Source organism: Haliotis rufescens, unplaced genomic scaffold (assembly GCF_023055435.1).
Source record: "Haliotis rufescens isolate VD_foot unplaced genomic scaffold, xgHalRufe1.0.p SCAF_9, whole genome shotgun sequence".
NCBI classification, from domain to species: domain Eukaryota; kingdom Metazoa; phylum Mollusca; class Gastropoda; order Lepetellida; family Haliotidae; genus Haliotis; species Haliotis rufescens.
The window spans coordinates 41,735,176-41,744,153 of NW_025964383.1; positions in this window are offsets into that span (position 1 = coordinate 41,735,176).

The window sequence follows — 8,978 nt, forward strand, 5'->3', positions numbered from 1 at the left end:
GCTCGGTAAAGGGAGGGAGGTCGGATTTCAAAACACAACTCAAGCACATTTTTGCAATTTTCACAACTGTAAACATGGCTGTTATACGCTTTCTTCTACAAACGGCAATAACACATTATGCAAATGCCTCTTGTTGCTTACACGAAGTTAAAGCGTGTCTTCCAGCAGGGGGCATTTAACAGTTCCGGTACAGAAGGAAGTGTGTACCACTTACTCATTTCGTGTTACAAGATCACACTGTACACAATTAAGACCATACTAGTGAGGATCCGGGTTCGAATTGATCTTCAGCAACCCAAGCTTGTCGTAAAAGGTGATTAACGGGATCGGGTGGTCAGGCTCGCTGACTTGGTTGATGCATGTCATCGATCCCAATTGCGTGGATCGATGCTCATGATATCAATCACTGGATTGTCTGGTCCAGACTCGATTATTTACAGACCGCCGTCATATAGCTGGAATATTGCTGAGTGCGGCGTTAAACAACAAACCAACCAATCATCGGCTTTGTCACATAGAATAGTGAATATTGGTTTTACACCGCAATAGTCGTGCAACAGGGGTGGATAAAAAGTTGGGAACCTAATTATGAAAGATGTGTAGTGCAGTAACAGTTTGCACGTATTAAGTAGAATACGTTCCTTGCTTACAGCGTGTATCTGAACCAAATATACAAGCATGCAGCATATTCCTGCAAGCATAAAAGTTGCTAGGTATTCTCTATTGATGAAAATCGACGAAATGAACTCCCGCGCTGTTATGAAATATCTCCAGCTAAATGGGCTGACCCTACAAACTATCTGTCGGTTTTTCTGGGATTCTTAAGAAATCTTACTGATGGACTGCCTTCCCACCATTCATGGCCTATATTATGTTAAGCTGCTTTGGCAACTGCGTGAGAATATCAAGGCTGAACTAACTAAATTTGCGTTGTTCAACCAGGACAATGCACATGCGCACACGTCCGTTGTCGTCATGGCTGTAAGCATGACAATATGGTTTTGACCACCATTATTCACTGTCAGATTTCTACCTCTTCCCAAACTTGAAATATGAATTGCGCGGCAAACTTAATTCAAATGACATTATTTCTGCTGTTGACCAATCTACGCTTCGACAGGTTTATTTTCTTAATGGTTGGTTCAATACTAACCACGAATCCAGTCGCAGTGCCGTTACACTCGGCTCGAGTCAGTCCGATAGCGCCTCGGCCAGCACTGGCAGGAATCCATGTTGGACCAAGTATCGTGCACGTGACTTTATAAACCCACATGAACGGCAGTCGTAAACCATTTGTAACTGTTCAAATTGTTTCCGTTTGCTTGTGTCTTCAACTTAGAGTCTATCCCGACTCAGGACGATAATCATACTGTGTTTTCAATGTGGAGCTAGGTTACATTCAGATTTAAATTGAAATTGGAAAACGAACGCGCAGCGTGAGGTTTCAAATATTAAATTCAGCGCGGTTAAATCTAGAGGTAGCTTAGCTCTACATTTGGAACACATTATGTCGCACCACCATGACTAAATAAAACGCGAAGTCTTTGGTGTTAGAAACTATATTGAGGAAAGCGGCATGGGTTTTGTCCAGTGTTTTGGGAGGGTTGTTGAGCAGAATTGACGGAAATCACCGACAATAGCCTTAAACAAAATATTTGCTCAAGCAAGCTCTACGTGTTAAAGTATTACATTTGCACCGTGATACTTCAGTAGAACCTATGACAGACACTTAAGACATCGCAAGCTAACATGAGCTCTATATGTTAAAGTATTACATTTGCACCGTGATACTTCAGTAGAACCTATGACAGACACTTAAGACATCGCAAGCTAACATGAGCTATATATGTTAAGTATTACATTTGCACCGTGATACTTCAGTAGAACCTATGACAGACACTTAAGACATCGCAAGCTAACATGAGCTCTATATGTTAAAGTATTACATTTGCACCGTGATACTTCAGTAGAACCTATGACAGACACTTAAGACATCGCAAGCTAACATGAGCTCTATATGTTAAAGTATTACATTTGCACCGTGATACTTCAGTAGAACCTATGACAGACACTTTAAACATCGCAAGCTAACATGAGCTCTATATGTTAAAGTATTACATTTGCACCGTGATACTTCAGTAGAACCTATGACAGATACTTAAAACATCGTAAGCTAACATGAGGTGGACAACCCTAAAGAAAACTAAGCAAGCCTTGCACAAGGCTTCGTTCTACGCCGCTCATCACTATTATGATGCCATATTGTTCATTGTGACGCAAAAGATATGACGTCACTGTCGTATATAGAAAAGCGCCAAATAGCAAAGCTCTCTCTTATCCTCCAAATTTAATATACACTTTATTTATAGATTTCTATTGTGTTTTCTGCACGAAATGTATTGCTACACATCCTTTGAATAGTGTAGTAACCGCAACTTTGCATTTTGTAGCCTATAATGTACATATAATTATAAATATACGTGCCTAACGACAATGACTGTAGAAGAAGTACTATTCTATAAATATTAGCTTACGCGGTGATGCGTCAGTCAAATCCACTGTTTCAATCAGATATGGTTCAATGTGATTGGAAACATCAGACTGACCAATCAAAATCCAAGATTTTTCTAACTCATGGTAGAATTCCTGTTAAACACATGGTGGAATTTCTGTTACGCAGTTTACAGTGAATTCATGCAATACCCCAATTCAATTGTTGCTCGAGTCGTAGAATGTGGTTCGTGGCAGAAGCCGATTGGAGCCGATGGTACCCGAGTAAATACGGTTCCAGTCTGCAGGTTACAGGTGATTAATGAGTCTATGCCTATTCTGAAAAATCCATCACTGATTCTGTTGGAACATCTGTCACTGTCACTTCTCCATTCACCGCACATAATAAATATATATCAGATGTCACGATGACTTTCACTCATCTCCACATCAATCCTAACCTGACACAATCCGTCCAAAAAGGCAGAAAGTAATACAACTAACATCAAAGTGCCCCTGAAATGTAAATGACAGGTTTATCTGATCAATGGAACATGTGTGTTCACAGGTTTAGAATGAAGTTAAAAGAAGAGCGTCCTGGGGTACCTTATTCGCAAATGTTTGGCTTTTTAATTGACACGTTTATATGTATTCCATATTTTACACGAGTAATGGAAAAGTGCAAATATAAAACGACCACGTGAAAAGGTCAGCCTATTCTACCCAACCGGTAGAACGCGTCCCAACACATGGAAAGGAAAGTCAATTATTTACCTGTGATAACAACAACACTGGAACATCTAGACCTGGTACAAGTCAAGATAGGTAAATGCACGGATCATCATCTCTGTCACTGATGCGCCAAATGTGAGAATGTCCGTAACTTGTCTTCCATAAAACCTTTTGAATGCCTTAAGACTATGAATGTTGTAACCTTGATCAAACAACGTTTGAGCAAGAGTCGTATTATGTTCTTTGAAATCGTCGCAGGAAGAGCATGGTGGATTGTACCGCAAAGGTTGTGCACGTTGAGCAAAGTCCTACACCGGCGTGGTATAATGACACGCAGCCAGCCAACAGCCCGGATCGTCACTAATGCTAGCTGCCACTGCTGTTCCTGTCTCAGACTCTATCATTTACAGGTCCCAATATAGTTGGAATATTACTGCATTAATTTGAAAACCGTTGGGTAATGATAGAACGAGGTTACACCAAGATCACATCGTGTGAATTTTTTTTGTCCGTTCACAGGTGTGTGAACTCCAAATATCGGATCACGTGACTACCCATTCAGCCAATCAGCATGAAAGAAACAGTGTAAACTTCAAAGTATGAAATTATATAGGTTTATTCTCATAGAACAATGTCTCACGCAGATATTTGATTGTCACGACAAACACGTGTGATAGACAAAATGGCCACTTCTTCACAGAGAGTACCTCGCGTCCATTTATACAATTCCCATCATAAATGCGACACAGACATTTGACAATTCACGCCTGACGACGTGCAAAGAAAACAAATGGCCGCTCTTCACAGAGAGCACGTCACACCCATTTATACAGTTCATATCATAAATACGACACAAACGGGTAATATAATTTCTTTCACCGGTGGCGGCGTATATAGGCACACACAACGATATACAGAGATTTATACACGAGTGTCTGTCAGAAACAATTTATCTTAAAACGAGTTGTTTCAAAACGTATCTAAGGAGGGGAAGCAAGTCAGACACGTTTTGAAAAAAACAACGGACTGTAAGATAAATGGAATCTGACAGGAACGGGTGCAGTAATCTCTTTCTTACACACCCTAGAATCGCACCTTTTTAGCATTGAGCCTATGCATTTTGTCTATTTTCATGATTGCAGTGGCGCATTAATATATATTTACAGTTTGGATGACGTCATCCGACGTACTGCTTACTACTCGATTTCTGGTGAATTTACCTGATCACTGTCCTGATGTGTTGTTGTTTTTAGATTTCACATTTTGTGTTACGATACTCTTCCCATGAATATTCACAAACATGTTAGCCAATGTGTGCACCAATTAGAAGAATTGATCTCTCAAAATAGGCAGAAATGCTACATGTACATAGTATAAAATCTGAAGGATGCTTTGTTCACATTTCAACACAGTTTTCCTGGCACAGTGTACAATATGCTGATGTAAGGGTAGAATAATTATATACAACGAAATTGTGTGCCGCTATGGACTGCCAGAGCGACTACACTATAACCATGGCCGGAACTGTGAAGCTCAACTACTCCAAGATTTGTGCAGGAAGCTTGGAATTAAAAGAACAAGAACCTCTCCATACAACCAACAGTGCAATGGACAGGTTGAAAGAATGAACAGAACTTAAGCTGAAAGACTAGCTCTTCTAATAGAAGCTCATGTCCAAAAGGATTGGGATGAGAAGTTACCGCCAGCATTGTCAGCTACTCGCACATCAACAAATAAGGCTATAAGATTGTGTTTGGCCCATATCCTCGAGACAAAACAGACACTGATATAAGTAATGTAAGTGGAAATCGGAAACCGGTGACTGATTCATCGGCTAAACTGAGTGAATTAGTGGATTGGCAGAAGACTGTGAGAGAGAAGATTTTAAAAGAGCAAGAGCAGGGGTGTGAAAAGAAACAACAAACTAAGTTCACTCCATTCAAGGAAGGCGAAAAAGTGTGGCTATGTCATCTTCAGCAAGGTGCGCGGAACATCTCGGAAACTCATCTCAGAAAGATGGGAAGGGCCTTACCGTGGTGATAGCCAAATCGGTGAAAATACTTACCGTATTCACACCGGTGAAGGAAATGGACGCTCACGCGTCATCAATCACCGAAAGCTGAAAAGACATTTGGAGGGACTGGACCACTTGACTATAAGTAGTAGTGGTAGTGATAATGTTAGAGGCTGTGTTGTGAATGTGGACACTTAATGTCAATCTTCAGATTCACCTGACATTGACAACTCGACAGGCAACATCAACATTCCAAGAGGTGCAAGTGACATTGTGTTGGGACTTCATGATGTGTTCCAAGCAAGTGTTGTGAAACAAAATTCAACAGACAATTGCCAGAGACATTCCAATCGGATTCGCCAGCCCCCAAAGTGGCAGAGTGACTATCATGTTTACATTGACTGTATTTCAAGTGAAAATGCCTTTATTGTCATGTTTGACAATGTATAAATGCACTTAATTGTAAATAGTGTTGTATTTGTACTTTTCACATTCACCAGTTTAATGCTTACCTGTAAATAGTACTTTATTATCCTCTGTTTGATCAATGTTTAATTTCTTAGTATGTATGATTGTATCTGAGAAGTAGAAATGATCTAAGGGAGTATTTCTATAAATAGAACGCAATGTTAACCTAGTTTGGAAAGGTTGTGTGAGTGTTGTGATGACGTCATCATAGTTATACAGTTGTGTTGTCAGTTATTGTTTTGATCTGAACAAGAAAACATCGTTTGAGTTTACCGGCGACTTTTAGTCTTCTTTCATTACATATGTATTTGGGTGGCTGGACTCAAGAATATCCCTCATCTGAATTCTTAGTCCTCGACAATACATTAAATTTGGTACCAAACTGTTTCCATTAATACATTGTAACAAATGACAAGTTTTGTCGTTTAGATTTCTGAATTACGAGTCTAGGTTTCATGTGTGAGTCAGTAACCCTACGGCCATGATTGTCTTCGCTCTGGATGTCTTGCATGGCCTGGAGACATCGTAAAGATTCCCTACACAAATAACTTCAAAGATCTAGCTCAGAAGTGAGAACTCGCACTATTATATTTCGCACATGCAAAATTGAATTTTAGGAAGACACAATAAGGCAATAATATCCTGGCTTTGATCCAACCTTCCATGGATGCACTTATCAATAGTCACATAAGATATATCCTGGGGTGAGTCCATGGACGTACACACAAGTTAGTAAATCCCAATGAGATATCTTACACTGTGTTCATATTGTAGGTTCCCGTGAGGCGGTTTCTGTATTGGTGCAGGGTCTGACTGATGCTGACTTAGGTCGGACCTCTGTGGGATATGTAGACATGTATACTCCTTTGGTCTTGTGACGGAACGAAATCTTGAATGTGAAGTCTGAGCGGTGTTGCTAAGATATTCGATCTGGAGAGTCTTGGGACCGGAGAACTCGTTCTACATCGGCGAGGTTCTTGTTGTTGCTTGAGTCTTGATACATGCCGTTTCTTCCTCCTTGGTAATTGGCCTTCAGAATGGTAGTATATCTTTTAACAAGAGACTGTCACTTCCAACAGTATTGTTTACCATACGCCTTGCTGCGAAGAGGGACAGGAAGGGACAGACTAAGAAGTCTGTCATTCCCGATAGCTCCACCAAATTAACAACGCGCTGGACCAAGGATTATAGAGCGATGGTAACATGTCATGGATTAAGTCATAAATACAAACAACAGTAATTAATCAGTTACATAGCTGTTAGCAGTTAGCATCTTATAAATAACTGCAAATAAATGATTCAATGCATATACATGCCATGGCTACAGGGTAATTAGCCTTTGGAATTAAATGTTCATTTTTAGACAATAGTTGTCCAACATCGGATGCTATGACAATAAGAATTAAAAGTCGCAGCTTGAATATTACAATGGTCACATGATGTTGCAGGTATATACTTCTAAATATCTCTGATGAATAATGAATGTTGTCATGGACACATATACTGTGTATAACATGTTACATCTGTCAATGAAAAGCTCAGTCAGCACATAAGTTTAAATTAATGATTTCATCAAGGAGATGACAAATTCAAAATGATTGCACTTGTCAACTGAATATTTGTGAGGTGAGTACCCCACCATTGTCAATGTATTCATAACAGCCTCAAGAAGGGTTATATTGTGTAAATTAGCACGAGTTTATCTTGAATGGCATGAAGAAGATCCACCATCAATCACATTTTATAATTGAGCCTGTAATGTACCGCATCACCCCCGTGCGTTACCCAAACTCGGGAAAGCCATGCGTGAAATCGGCATCACTGAGGTGAGGTTAAGCAGCGTGGCAAAACACGCGTCATCGGGCATGTCGACATGTGAACACGACGGTGAGGGAATTGCCGAGCGGCCAATGCCCATGGGCTATTCACACAATCAACGTTAAGATTTCATCATAAACCTGTAGTGACGTCATCGTATTGTTCTTACGGGACCTTCTTTTCGAAGAAAAATCTCTCAGCTGGGACATTCTCCGGAATATTCCTCTGTCCAACGGTGGGGCATTTGTGGCCCAGGCATCTTATCCGCTACAATTCGCTGTGCAGAGATGCGCCCTTTGTGCAAACCAGAAACCTATGATCGAATGCAGAAATACTGCTAAAAGCATGTACGCAGTAATTTATACCCCTTGAAGTGCATCAAATCACTTGTGCACCTTGATTAAAAACATGAAAACATTTGCACAATATCTGTCGACGCCCAGTTGGCGGTACACATGCTTTGCAAATCCTGCAGTCGACTGAAATTTGCAGTTGAAATCCATGTTGTTTATGAACCGGATGTGTAGTTCGTGACGCGATTTAGATTGGACTCGTTAATCCAGCCAAAATGCAAGTCAGGAATTCCAGCCTAGTTCGATAAGTTTTGAAACTGGACTTTTATAGTCAATTAACTCCCTTGTCTCGGGAAGCTGGCGTAGAAGGCAAAACAGCGGTGACAATTATATGAATGGATCGCTGAAAATCAGTGATAACACCAGGTGTTCGCATGGTAAGCATGTTTTGCTTTACTTATAGTGAGTGAGTGAGTTGGGTTTAACGCCGCTTCTAACAGTATTGCAGTTATATCGTGGCGTGTCAGCTTAATGTGGGAGGAAAGCCCGAAGTAATGCAGGTCTCAGACGTTTACCACTTCGGTGAAACCCACGAGCACGGGTATGGTGCTGACAAACCTAGAAACATAATTGGGGCGAATCGGGATTCGAACCCACAATCATAGGTTTCTGGCGCGTCCGAAGGGACGCAACTCTGCACAGCGAATCGCGGCGCCTTAGACGACTGGGCCACCCGTGCCCCCCATTTACTTATAGCTCCCACCAATAACATAAGTTGCGTAAAAGGGTTAGTGTTTGTTGGTTGTCTCACGCCGAACAGCAATACTACTGCCATACGACGTGGCCTGTGAACAATCGAGACACTACCAGACAATGGAGTGACGGACAGGTTTATGCAGTGACAGGAAAGCGCATTAACCGAACGAAAACAATATGTTAAGTCTGATTTAAGTCTACTGTGTACAAAGGTAGATAAAAGAACGTCGATGGTATGCGTTGTTTTGATGTTTACGCAATCTGGAGATACGTGACGTAATTGTTAAAACACGACTGGTTGTACTAGTAAAACATGTGTCGCAGCTTAAATATTTCTAGATCAAATGTATCACGAATGTCAGAAGTGCACTATCCAATCTGTTTCGGCGGATATCGAGACGGGTTAT